The sequence below is a fragment of the Phacochoerus africanus genome, chromosome 9 (assembly GCF_016906955.1).
Source record: "Phacochoerus africanus isolate WHEZ1 chromosome 9, ROS_Pafr_v1, whole genome shotgun sequence".
In the NCBI taxonomy this organism is placed as follows: domain Eukaryota; kingdom Metazoa; phylum Chordata; class Mammalia; order Artiodactyla; family Suidae; genus Phacochoerus; species Phacochoerus africanus.
In genome coordinates, this window is record NC_062552.1 from 21,246,433 (window position 1) to 21,260,849 (window position 14,417).

The 14,417-nt window shown below is 37.4% G+C and overlaps 2 non-coding genes across 2 annotated transcripts; both read right to left on the reverse strand.

Annotated features, from left to right (window-relative positions):
• Positions 1 to 5,110: 5,110 nt before the first annotated feature.
• Positions 5,111 to 5,193, reverse strand: TRNAL-UAA (transfer RNA leucine (anticodon UAA)). The gene has a single exon. It is a non-coding gene; the product is annotated as a tRNA-Leu (tRNA).
• Positions 5,194 to 8,624: 3,431 nt separating this feature from the next.
• Positions 8,625 to 8,698, reverse strand: TRNAI-AAU (transfer RNA isoleucine (anticodon AAU)). The gene has a single exon. It is a non-coding gene; the product is annotated as a tRNA-Ile (tRNA).
• Positions 8,699 to 14,417: the final 5,719 nt, after the last annotated feature.

The window sequence follows — 14,417 nt, forward strand, 5'->3', positions numbered from 1 at the left end:
CATTTGTAGGTATTCACGTCTTTACCTTACAAAAGCTTATTGACTCTAGACGATATGCTTTGTAAAGGGGTACTAGCAATTAAGGAGTGAACCTAACACGCGTCTAGACCTCTTTTGATAGTCTGTTGCGCTGTTAGCTAATTAAAAGGGAGGATGGGGTAGGGACAGAAGAACAGTGCAAAGGATCTGAAACTTGCTGCTGTAAATGCTTCTCAAACCTTAGCTCTCAGAAGAATTGCTAGGAAGGAACATCAAGCCCACGTTTCTAGGCTTCTCAATCCTCCCTTCCCCCAGAGACTCTATATTGGTTCTAAGATGAAGCACATGAATTTTAGTAAGGTGATGCTTACGCTGCTGTTCCGCCAACCATAATTTAAGTATCCCTGGAATAGTGCGTTGTATTTATTACTCACTTTTTGCAGCTAACACCAACAGGGAACTTCCACAGCAGAAGGGGAAAAACAGAGCTTCTATATGGAGACACTCACAACTTTAGTATTATTCAGTGGGGCTTTAACCAATCAAAGTAACCGACCTTTTCTACTCTCAAGATTTTTGGTTTGATTTTCTCTTTTACAAATGACTTTATATATTTATAAAAATTTCTCTTTCTCTTTTATAAATTCAGTTTCACTGAATACTTTTTTTTTTTTTTTTTGGTGGTGGTGGAGGCTTGTTTTAGAAAGAAGTCTGTTTAAATCTCCCCGTCAAACAAACAAAAAGACCTTTGAAATAATAATCAAATCACTCTTGGACCTAAAAGAGAAAACTTAGGTGTCTTTTTTTTTCCCCCCAAAATCTGTACGTTGGGATCATCCCTCTTCCCCCCAAAATCTACAGAGATTATATTGTGGAGAGAGAATTTTTTTCCCTTCCCTCAGAATGTTGTAGTGGTGCTCTGTCCAAAGCAATCATCATTAGCACATGTTTGGAAATTTGAGGTTGTTTTCTGGGTTTTTTTGTTTGTTTGTTTGTTTTTAAGAACATGCATTATCTCCTTTGAGCAAACTCCATGGTAGTGTCATATTTCAAAAAAAAAATTTATATGTTTTTTACTTCAAAAAAATGTTTGTATTCTCCTCCAAAAGCAATTCCTAGTGTGTGAAAATGAAAACCTTTTCACGTTACATTTCTTTACCTGTTTTCCTTTTTCTACTCAAGAGGGTTCTGTGGGTGGCTGCTTAAAAAGTATGCTTAGTAAACATAAGATTGAAATTTGGTCAGGATTTCTCTGTTGGCTTTATAATCTTGCAAAGTGGTACCTTTCATTTGAACACAGTTGGGGAATTTATCAAACCTGTGTTGTTCAATTGCTAAATGATGGGGAAAACTAAGATCCCGATGTCTACTTTTTACATGTGGTTTCTGAAGGTAGTGGGCAATGGAAGTTTTAGAAGAAGAGAGAGAAAGACTGGATGAACTATGTAAAAAGCTGCATGAAAAATCATTCCACATATGGCATGACTGAGGCACCATAAATTATTACTTGGACACAAAACAGTTCATAATTCTCATCTGATGAGGATGCCCCTCTCGTATGCTATTAAATTATCACTGATTTGCTTTGAAATGATTAGATATTTTGTCTTTAATTTATGACTTTACCATTTGAGAGTTTGCAATAACAACTCCAGCAGTTACTAGAAACCACTGGGTTTTTTAAAATTATTATTATTTTGTATGATCTCCACAACTGGTCTTAATTATTTTTGCATCCTGGAGTACTTACCACACATGATGTTCATAAATATTTGTAAATGGATCATTGAATACCTGATTTCTTCTCTCTACTTTTGTAGACATCAACAGAATGGTGTTGGATGCTTGAGATCCCAAGGGCTGCCAGAGCTCCCAGTACCAGAAAGCAAAACTCTTTTCCTCTTTTCCAAGGTGTGTCTCCTGCACCTTCTATTCAAAAAATTTCAATGCCAACTGGCACAAGAAAATAACTTTAAAAGGCCCATGTCCCTTTTCAAAAAGCAGTCTAACAGGGGGAATTGGGGGCTGAGAACTGTATTAGGGGGAAAAAAACTTTTTCATTGTGTGTGTCTTTACTACTCACACAGAACACTTTACTTCTGACACTTCTGGCCACCAAATCTGTGGCAGTTTCCCCCCACCAACTGCACTAGCTGAGTGTCCTAGAGTTGAACACAATTGTGACACTAGCTGTCTGGAGATAGCATCAGATTGCACAGGTTATTAGGACTCAGTCCCTTAAGACTGCTCCCATTTCAGATACCAGTGGAAGTTAGTAGGTCCCCATTGTTACACACATACATAAACAGAAGACATAGTTCAGTAGATTGTTGGAAACTAAAAGTCAGATAAATATGCTACATTTGTAAATACACTCACAAAGAGACATAGAATGCCTTTTATAGATTAACAAGTAGACTCTATAGAGCTGAGAAAACAAGTGATAAACTTGATAGAAATTACCCAAGATGAAACACCAAGAAAAAAACAGACAAAAAGAGCTCAAAGAGTTATTGATTAATATATGCGTAGGCAGAATCCCAAAGGGAGAGAGAGAGGGAGAGAGAGGAGAAAAGGACAGAAAGAAATATTTGAAGAGGTAATGGCTGAGTATTTTCCCAAGATAATGAAATACAAGTATTACCCACTTTTCAAAATCCACGTTGCTGCCACTTCATTTTTAGGAAAGACCTATATTAGTACCTGTTTTTGCAAAGGGAAAGAAATTGAAAGAGGATTTTTGCTTTTATGAAGATGAAAAGTGAAAATAGCTCTCAACAATTGTTTTGCAGGGAGCCATTAGAGAGGCAGCATGCATTAGCAAAAGCGAGGGTGAGACCCCCAAGCTCTCCTCCAGGAACTGCACTCAGCATCAAGCTGCTATATCTTTGAGCTGTGTCTGTGGGCATCTAGTTTCATATCCACTTATTCTGTGCATCTGTGTGCAAGAAGTGTCCTAAAGCAATTGCTTCTTCACCTCATGCCAATTCAGCCCGTGAAAATTATCATAGGAATGCTATACTTCCATATAGCAGAGAAAACACACACATCAAACCTCAGCTCCAAACTCAGAGAATCTCAAGCTATCTATCTATGCCAGGGTCCAGCCCCAGCAGCCAGGGAGTGTCGAAGGAGAGGATGGGCTACAAACGGTGTGGAAAGAACTGGAGCCAACTCCTCAGCTGCATGCTGCAGATGACCCAATTTATTAAATGAAAAGCATCAGCTTTTATACCATTTCACAATCAAGTTTTGTGTAAGATTTGACATTAACATTTGATTTAAAGCCCTCTCTGTTCCCTCCACCTGAGATACAAAAAAAGGTTAAAACATGTTCCTTTAACTTTAGATTTTTCTTCAAGATTACAAACTTAAAGTTTCACACTGTAAAGTTTCACACTGTATTTTTCTTAAAAGGTCAACAACAGTAGCTATTCTATTCTATATTAAGAACAAAGCTTTAATAAGTAATAAACTATGATACCTAACATTCTTTAACTAAAGGCGTATATAGTTAACAAAAACGCATGAAAGCCTTAGGCTCATGACATTCTTGAGGCTGCGATTTATTTGGCACCAGCAAGCTAAGCATTTAACCTATTGCCCTGACTTACGCAAGTTCCAAACCACCAATTTCAATAGAAAGGAGTATTATACCCAAAAATTATCAAGTGCCCCCACAAGGAATGAAAGTTACAGGTGACATTGTTATTTAATAAAAAATATATCTGTTGTAGAAAACAGCAATTTGTAGGCCATACAACACTTTTCCCAGCCCCAAACTTCTTTTTATGTAAAGGGACTGAAATCATAAGTTTCCCCTGTATACTCTTACAAAATAGGTGCCATAAATTGTTACTCCAAAACAAAGACTTTTTCCATTACATTGTTTAAATGACTTCACTCTGTTTTGGTTCAGGTGTTTTACGTACCCAGGGCAAATCCTTAGCTGTAAAAAAGGCTGTGAATCAAAGATAGAAAAAGAAGGATAAACAGAAAAAATAGATTAACATATTTTTTAGGGGATATCATTTTTATTTTCCAGGAAACTGATGTTTTTCAAGGAATTGATCTGCAATCCTTCTTCTTTCTTCAGCTTGTCTGTAGCTCTGCTAACCAGACAAGCCTCATGCAGGTGCCGACTGTGGCTTTGTTTGCTTTACTGGAGCAGCCTTATGGCTCCCAACATTATCTATCTATCTATCTATCTATCTATCTATCTATCTATCTATCTATCTATCTATCTATCTATCTAAATAGCAGGCTTCTCATCAGAAATTAGGATGCCGGAAGACAATGGAATGGCATTTTAAAATGCTGAGAGACCCCAAAAAAGTTTTTTTAAACTGTTAATGTAGACTCCTCTACCAAATGAAAAATAGCTTCCAAAAATGAAAAAGAAATAAAGGTATTTTCAGACAAACCAAAACAGAAGACTGTATTACTATCATATCTGCACAATAAGAAATGTTATAAGATGGTCTTCAGAAAGAAGGAATACAAAGGAATGAATATCTGCAGAAATGGATGCAATGAAGGTACATGTAAGAAGTACTTTATCCCATTTTTAAACACTCAAAAAATAATCGACTGCATAAAGCACAAGTAGTAGTGACTTAATGTACAGTTATAACATATATGAAAGCAAAATCTATGACAACAATAATATACAATACAGGAGAGAGTATGCTATTGCAAGCTTCTTACTCTGCACAGGAAGCAACACAATATTATTTGAAAATAGACTTTAATTGTAGCTGTATATAGAAAACCCTAAGGAAACCAATTAAAAAAAAATTTAAGATGCAAATGATAAGGCAATGCTGGAGAAAAAAATCAAATCATATAAAATTCTCATATATTTCAAAGACAAGAAGCAAGAGAAAAAAGAAAGGACAAAGAACAAAAGGAACACACAAAAAACAACTAAAGATGGTGGATTTGAATACAAATATGTCACTATTTACAGTAAATATTACCTCAATTCTTCTATTATAGGCAGAGGCTGTCAGATTAGATAAAAGAAACTTACAACAAACTGTGCACTAGACTCTTTTCCAATTTTGGATGAGGAACTTACATTTTCTGAGAAGAGGTTTGATAAGCGGGAGTCTGCTGATAAAAGCAGCCGTACCGGGAGTGGGGTTCGAACCCACGCGGACACTTGTCCATTGGATCTTAAGTCCAACGCCTTAACCACTCGGCCATCCCGGTGGTGGGCTCCAGAGCTTACATGTTAAGTATTAGTGGATTAAAATTACTTAGATTTGCTAGCCCCTGAAAGATTGCGTTAGTCCCTAAAAGATTATGAATAATTTTACACCACCAAAATCTGGGACCAAACTTTAGAAAGAGGAAAAAAAAATTCTTGTAATTCTTCTTGGAAAAAAACTAATGAAAAAACTTATTTTCATAGTTTATTAGTTTAATAATCAGTAGTTTGTTTAATTAGTTTAACCAGGATTAGGGAAATACTGAGCCTTCTCCGATTTTATGGACTTGCATTAAAATGAGGACTGCTATGACCAAAAAAACACATGATGCTACAGGAATACATATTCACTTTTGCAGACCCAACTCACTTTGTCACCACTTATGCTCAAGAGAAGGCACTTCTTTTAGTGGATCTGAAAAGCAAGAGGAGTAATAGAGGTAAGGAGAATGCAGCCTCATGAACCATGTCTCATAACTTTACAAAGGTGGTACCTACCTTAGAGAACAAATGTTTTGCCTGCTGAATTTAAGCCCCATTCCAAACCCATTGAATCTGATTGCCCAGGTATGGGCTTCAGGTTTAGAACCAGACAAGTTCCTCTTGAAATATGTTTGAAAAAACCTGGTGCAATCATGTGGACCTTGGAATTTGAATATGGGACACTGCTTTTTAAAAGGAAGTATTTTAACCTAGAATTCTAACTATCCACTAATGAAATTTCTTTCCTAAGTACCTAATATGTGCTAAGGACTGAGTCAGATACACATAATCTACCAAGTCAGTAAGACATTTGCCAGACACTTCAGGGATGTGGTAGTGGGTTCCAGATGGGTATTCGAAGAGTACTGTTGTGTTGAAAATCTGTGAAGCCTTCTGGAACCAGAGATGAAATTAAATCCTGAAGTAGCATGTGGAATAGAATTAAGTTTCAAAAATCACAAAACACCCATTGCCACCCACCAAAATAAATAAACGCAGTCATTAGTTTTTGGCATCTGCCAAAATTGGTTCCTGGAACCCCTCTACCATACCAAATTTTGGGTTGGTCAAGTCCCTTACAGTTGCAAGTTCTGTGTTCCATATGATTAAATGATATAATACCAGAGGGTTGGGTCAGCTGTACCATACAAAAACAAAAAGTCCAAGGGCAACTATCCTCAATCTTAAAACCATTGATGCAGGGGCCCAGCCCTTGTTGGCAATGCAGAATGCTTACCAAGTTCAAAAGCTTATGTCTTCCATTGCCTGATAAAACCAGGAGAAAGGAATGTGTCACTCACTTCATTAATCCATCCAGCACCAAATTCTCACTCTGGCCTTTTAGATACTCTCATGCTAGTGAGCAAAGACATGGCCTGAGAGATTCTTGTCTTTGCATACTGAGGGAAATCCAGGCCTGTTGGTGCCTGAGTCAGACAGAGCTGCATTGGCGGTGCAAGAAAGGGCATATCAGAGAAAGGAGTCCTCATGCATTGACATACACAAGAGTTTTTATTCTATTATTGTGATTCTTTTTTGGTCAATATTTTTTATTGAAGTGTTGACATACAGCCATATATTAGTTTCAGGTATAATCAAATATAGTCAATATATATATATATATATATATTGCAAAATGATCACCACGCTAAGTCCAGTTAACATCTGTCACCATATATTTTTACCTATTTTTTTTCTTGTGATGAAAAATCTTAGGATCCCTTCTCTTAACAACTTTCAAATATTCAATACATTATTATTAACCATGATGTATCTTACATCTTTATGGCTTATTTATTTTGTAACTGGGAATTTGTTCATTTTGACCCTATTTATTTATTTAGTCCATCTTCCATCCCCCACATTGGACAACCACCAGTCTGTTCTCTGTGTCTATGAACTTGATTTTGATTTTGTTTTTCTTTTTGTATTCCACATGCAAGTGAGATCATACAGTATTTGCCTTTTTCTTATTTATTTCACTTAGAATAATATCCTCAAGTTCATTAAAAAATTAATAAAGGTCATTAAAAATCAATAAAAGTAATATTTTTATCATATATTACTTGGATATTCAAACAAATGATTTGCTTTATGCCAAAGTAAAATGTTGAGAACACATACTACTCGCAAATTTAGGAAAAGATGGATTGTTCTGCAGCCATGATAGCAAGTACCTATCAGACCCCAGTTTAAACTGGTTTAGTCTATCAATAATAATCTTTTTGTGAATATACTTTTGATGACAACCAATCACTGTAAACACCTGTTTTCTGAAAGTGAGCCAGGCAGGGAAGCACTCACTTCAATTAACATACCTTTGAGAGCCAATCAAACAAGGCAGTTTCTCCCAAGTAACCACGCTTCCACTGTATAAGTCAACCTATTTAGCCTCCAAAAGCCTGCCCTGAGCCCCCTCCCAGAAAATGTCAGCCATCAGCTCTTTCAGAGGGACTATGCCTCACCAACATTGTTCCATCTTTAAATGAATATTGACATATTTCAAGTATTGAGTGGTGGTTTCATCATCCTTTGAAAACGGCCCCTTATCAAAATCTGAAATTTCTTTTTTTTCTCTATGTTTGTTGTTAGTTTTTCACTTTCAAAATGTTTGTGTGTTCTATAAAATAATGTGGCCTTTACAACCACATTGTTTTGTCATGAATGGTGACTTTGGTGAGCTTTGGTTCCTTTATATAGGTGTATTACTCAGATTTGGCAAAAAGAAAAAAGAAAAAAAAAATCCCAACCTTTGCAAACACACTTTGATGGTGAGACTTCATACGAATATTTATCTAATGCCTACTTTGTGTTCAGAACTGCTGGTCCTGGAGATACAGAAGGAGAAAAAAAATATATATATATATATATTATCCTCCTGGACAGAAATTCTGGTGGAAGCCAAGTGATAATTGAGAGTTGGGGGAAAAGAAAGGAAAATATGCATTGTGTTAAATTGTGTTTTGTGTGTGTGTGTGTGTGTGTGTGTGTGTGTGTGTTTAACAATAAGAAATATCTCTTTCAAGAGGGTTGAAAAGGCAGTGTACAAAGTAGAAGGAGACAATCAGGTGGATGAAGCACTTAATCGCCACGCGGAGACTCAGAAACTCAGGGGACTGGTTCTGGGAATGGGACGAGATGAAACGGGAGTACTCAGATGGTCAGTGACCATCAGACATACATCTCACTTCCAATGCCACCCGTAATCTAGTATCGTCATTTTCTTTACTAGAATTTCTATCTGAAGGCTTTATTCCATTTTCTCAGAAGTTGATTTCTCTGTTTCCCGGGGGACCGGGGTAGGAGGTGGGGTGGCAAGGAAGGTAGGTGTCACTACTGTAGAACAAATGAAGTCTGCATTTAACCTCAATTTTACGTCTACGAGATTATTTCCAATTCGTGAGCGCAGCAAAATTCTTCAGTAGTGGAAGAATTAGAAAAGGAACAGCTCTGGCCCGTACGGGGATCGAACCCGCGACCTTGGCGTTATTAGCACCACGCTCTAACCAACTGAGCTAACCGGCCGCCTGCCGGTTACTATTTTTAGTGAGTGCCCTTTTTGATGTAAAATAATAGTTTTACATTTGGGTGCCTGCTTAAAATTAAATGATAAAGCAAAAAATTGGACAACTCAGAAGAAATAGCTTTTAGAAACATACAACCTACCAAGACTGAATCGTGATGAAATAGAAAATCCGAACAGATCTATTACTGGCAAAGAAGTTGAATTAGTAATCAAAAACCTCCAAACAAACAAATGTCTAGGACTAGATGGCTTCACTGGCAAACTCTACTCAACGTTCAAAGAATTAAGACCAATCTTTTTCAAACTCATTCAAAAAGTAGAAGAGGGAGAAACTTCCAAACACGTTTTACCAGGCAAATATTATTCTTATTTCAAACCCAGATAAAGATGCCACTAAAAAAGAAAATTACAGGCTAATATCCCAAAGATAAATTCAAAAGTTCTCAACAAAATGTTGGGAAACTAAATTCAACAGTGTATTTAAAGGATCACAAAACATATCAAGTGTGATTTATTCCAGAGGTGGTTCAACATCTGCAAATCAGTCAACGTCGCATTGACAAAATAAAGGATAAAAATCATATTATCCTCCACATCCATGCCGAAAAGGCATTTGACAAATTCAACATCCATTTATAAGAAACTTTTTTAAAACTCTCAACAAAATGGATATAGAGGGAGCATACCTCAACATAATAAAGATCACGTGTGACAGACCCACAGCTAGCAGCATAATCAATGATAATAACCTGAAAGCTTTTCCTTTAACATTAGGAACAAGATGAGGATGCCACTCTCCTCACTTTTATTCAATACAGTATTTGGAGCCCCAGCCAGAGCAATTAAGCAAGAAAAAGAAATAAAATGTACATGAATTGGGAAGGGAGAAATAAAACTATCACTATTTGCAGATGATATATTATATTTAAAAGTATATATAGATATTACATATAGAAAACCCTAAAGACTCCATCAAAAACCTGTTGCAGCGGACAAATGAATAAAGGTGTAAAATACAAAGTCAGCACACAAAAATCATTTTGCAAGCTATCAGAACAAACTATCAGAAACAATCCATTTACAGTAGCATCAAAAAATAAAATTCCTAGGAATGAGTTTAAGGAGGTGAAAGACCTATTTATTGAAAACTATAAGATATTAATAAAAGAAATTGAAGAAGACACAAATAAATGGAAAGATATCCCTTGTTAATGGATTAGAAGAATTAGTATTGTTAATATGGCCACGCTGCACAAAGCAATCTACAGACTCAGTGCAGTCTATTAAAATTTCAGTGGCCTGTTTCACAGAACAGAACAAGCAATCCTAAAGTTGTAAACAATCACAAAACAATCCAAATAGCCAGAGCAATCTTGAGAGAGAAGATCAAAAGCGAAGGCATCATGCTTCCTGATTTCTAACTCTAATATTAAACTATAGTAATTAAAGCGGTATGGTATTGGCATAAAAACACACATAGATTAAGGGAACAGAATAGAGTTTAGGAATAAACCCACATATATATGGTCAATTAATTTATGACAGACGAAGCAAGAATATACAATGAGGAAAGGTCAGTCTCTTTAATAAATGGTGTTGGGGAAACCAGACAGCCTTATGCAAAAGAATATAAGTAGACCATTGTATTATACCACACACAAAGATTAACTCAAAGTGGATTACATACTTTAATGTAAGCCCTAAAACCATAAAAATACTAAAAGAAAACAAAGACAGTAAGCTCCTTGACTTAAGTCTTGGTGATGCTTCTCTGAATCTGTTACCAAAAGTGAAAGCAATGAATAAATAAATAAGTGGGACTTCGTCAAACTAAAAAGCTTCTGCATAGCAAAGGAAACGATCAACAAGACGAAAAGTTTACCTATAGAATGGGAAAATGTATTTGCAAGTCATATATCTGATAAAGGGCTAATATCCAAATAATTAAAGAACTCATACAACTCCATGGCCAAAAAAAAAAAACGCACATTTTATAAGGGGCAGAGGATGTGAATAGACATTTTTCCAAAGAAGACATATGGATGGCCAATGGGTACATGAAAAGATGCTGAACATCACTAGTCATTAGAGAAATCTAAATCAAAACCAAAATGGGATACCCCCTCATACCTGATAGAAAATCAGTTGTCAAAAAGGTAAGAAATAACAAGTGTTGGTGAGGATGTGGAGAAAAAGGAACACTTGTATGCTGTTGATGGGAACACAAATTGGTGTGGCCACCATGGAAGACAGTATCGGGGTTCCTCAGAAAATTAAAATTAGAACTACCATATGTGATCCAGCAATTCTACTTCTGGATATACTGAGAAAATGAAAATACTAAGTCAAAAATACATACGTACCCTTATGTTCATTGCAGCATTATTTACAATAGACAAGACATGGAAAAAACTTGTGTCCATCAACAGATGAATATAAACAAAAAATGTGATATACATATAATGTACAGATATGACATATGACATACATAGTGCAACATATATAAAGTGAAAATGTGATAGATATATACACAAAGTCCAATATTATTCAGCCATAAGAGAGAATGAAATCTTAAAAAGAGAGAGAGAGAGCAAATGAAATCCTGCCATTTGTGACAATGTGGATGGATCTTGAGGGCATTCTGCTAAGTGAAATAAGTCAGAGGAAGAGAAATACGGTATGATCTCACAAGTGGAACCTAAAAAACAAGCTCATAGACACAGAGAATGAATTTAAAAATAACAACAATAATAAGGAAATCTTTCTTCCCCTCTTTCCAAAGGAGACTTTTTCCTTCAGCTAATTTTAACTATGACCGAGTAACATTGTTTCTTCCAGCTTCTTTACTTGATCCATTACCCCTTTCTCCACTCCAGTGTACAGAAAAAGACCAGGCGAAAACTGCCTCCAGCAGAAAAGACTCGCCGCTCAGGTAGAAAACAAGACTTTCTCAAACTCGTCGACCCTGCCCTGAGAAAACACAGAGAAACATTCACAAGCGTCTTCCTTCTTTCTACACAAGGAGGACTGGAAGGAGAGGGCTGGTGGATTTGGTCCCAGGTCGCGGGGTGGAGGTTCCTCTCCAAACTAGGAAGGAAGGAAATTTCTGCAGATCCGCGTGTGGGTTCCTAAGCACTGGGAGCTGTCCCTGCCCTGAGAACCCCTGAAAACGGCTGGCGGTGTGGATGTTTGCTGCTTCGATGTGCGATTTTATGACAATTAACTGCCTGCGTTTCTTCTAAATGGAGGCGAGGACTGCGCTGTCTTCCCTCCTCAGGTCCCCGCAGTGACAGCACAGTGTGATGGGTTCCCAGTCACTGAATCTCACGAATGAGGGAAAGGTGTACAGAAAGTCCTTTCTGCTAAATATCCAGTCTTCAAAATTGAGCCGCAAGGGTCCTTTAGGGGAAAGTCGAATGTCAACGGAAGTCCCCCTCCTTTTTTTTTTTTTTCCTTCTTTCCAGAAATTAATTTTCAACAGCAATCAATTCGCCTTCTAACTAATGGAGTGGGGGGGGGGGAATGATGAGGAAGGAAGATCCCCTTCAAATGACAACTTGGGAGATCTCCGGCGGCCAAAAAGGACTTTCCCTCCCACTTCCTGATTCTCTGGCTCCAAAAAGAATTCCTAAAAAAGAACAAAAATGTTCAAAAAGAACTTCCTTCTCAGCCAGGCTTTTCGCGTCCCTTCCCCGTCCACCTGGCGCCTCTGGGCTCCTGGATCTCACTCGCTGGGCCTCTCACAGGGCAAGGGTTCTCGAATTCCCAAGCTTGGCACGCAATTTTTGCAGACGCGAAACACACAAACACCGCAATGAAAAGCAGGTTTGGTAGGTGCAGGTGTGAGATCCTGGACAGACAGCTCTTCCTCCTGGACCATTTCCCAGCAACTCAATGTCCCAGTCAGCTCAAATTTTGTGACCACGTAGGTTAAGGCCATTTTGAGCAAAAAGAGGGATCCCAACCATTTCTGGAGTGATAATGGCACTGGCCAGAGCTCTAGATTTTCTGGCCACTTTCAAGTTCTTGGATTTCAATTCTGAACGCAAAAAAAGTATGTCTGTGGCTCAGCTCAGCTAGCCACCAACACTTTGCTCTGAGGTGCCCCGGCAGCTATGCAGATTTCCAAATATTCTGCATATTCAAAATATGCAGAAATCCAAATATTCAGATTTCCAAATATCCAAATATACGTGTTGGAATATCTAGTCTGAGTGGGACCTCTTAACATTGGGTTTGGAGGCTGCTCCCAATAAAAACCAGATACAAACAAACACTGAATAATTAGCAGAGCTTAGTCATTTTATCCTTGGCCGAGTTGCACTTTTAACCTGCAAAATTTTATCACCCATAGCCCTCCTCCAAATCTTAAATCTCTGTGCCCCAGGCACATTTTTTGAAAACCAGTTTATTTTCATCCTAAGATTAAATAATCGGTTTCTTTTCTTTGTATTATAATCATCGACAATTTTAAAATGAAACTGCTGCATCTCTCTTGAGTACATGGATCACAAATTTTGAATAATCTGATATGATCATTATTTATGAAAAATTAATATATAAATGAGTGCTTTGTTATAGCCTTTAATCTTAGGCCATTGTTTTCTTCTTGAACTTCGCTTTCCCACAAACATGTCATAATATAAAATAATTTTATGCTTGAAATTATTTTACCCTTCCTATATACTAGTTTCTTGCAACAGCACCAAAAGTTATGTATATTACAGTTAACTTGGGGGAGGACATAATGCTAATTTTTATTAGATTGAATCCAAGCAGCAGCTGTGGCTGGATCCTTTAACCCACTGTGCCAGTAGGGACAGAACTCATTACTACGCAGCAACCCAACGTGTTACAGTCAGATTCTCAACTCACTGCAACCACAGTGGGAACTCCAATTTGGTGTGAACTTTTTACTAACTAGAACTGCCTGTCTTGTGGCCTATCAAACATACCTTGTACGTCTGCTTTAACCATGAAAAAAAGGGTGCATTGTCCAGAAGTTTAAAATGTTTGTTTTGGGAGTTCCTGCTGTGGCTCAGCTATAACAACCTGACTGGATCCAACGTTGCTGGGAGCTGCAGTGGAGGTTGCAGTGGAGGCTTGATTCCTACTTTGCCATGGCTGTGATGTAGGCTGGCAGCTGCAACTCTGATTCCACCCCTAGCCTGGGAATTTCCATATGCTGCACCGATGGCCCTAAAATAAAATAAAGTAAAATAAAATAAAGTAAAATCCAAAAAAAGTTCATTTTGAAGATAGAAATAAACAAAGAGGCTTCTGCAATAGCCCAAGTCAGAGATGATGGTGACTCAGAAAAAGGTGGTAGCACTGGAGATGGTGAGAAGTTGTCAGATTCTGAGTAGCACCAGCAATACTAGCTGATAGATTATTCATTTACTCAACATTTATTGATTGCCCACTATGTACTCTGTTGTAGGAACCAGGCATTTAGCAATGGACAAAAGAAATGAAAATCCATAGCCTCATGGAGCTTACTTTCTAGTCTGGAAGACAGATTCTGAACCATAAAACGTGTGTATTTCTGAAAGCGATACGTCGTTATGAAGAGTAAAGAATAAAGGAGAGCCACAAGTTTAACAATTTTTAAAAGATGAACATGGAAGAACTTTCCAGCCTTTGAATAGAGAGCTGATTGAGGTGTGTGAGAGAGATTTATGAGGATTTATGGAAAGAGAGTAATCCAAAGAGTGAGAA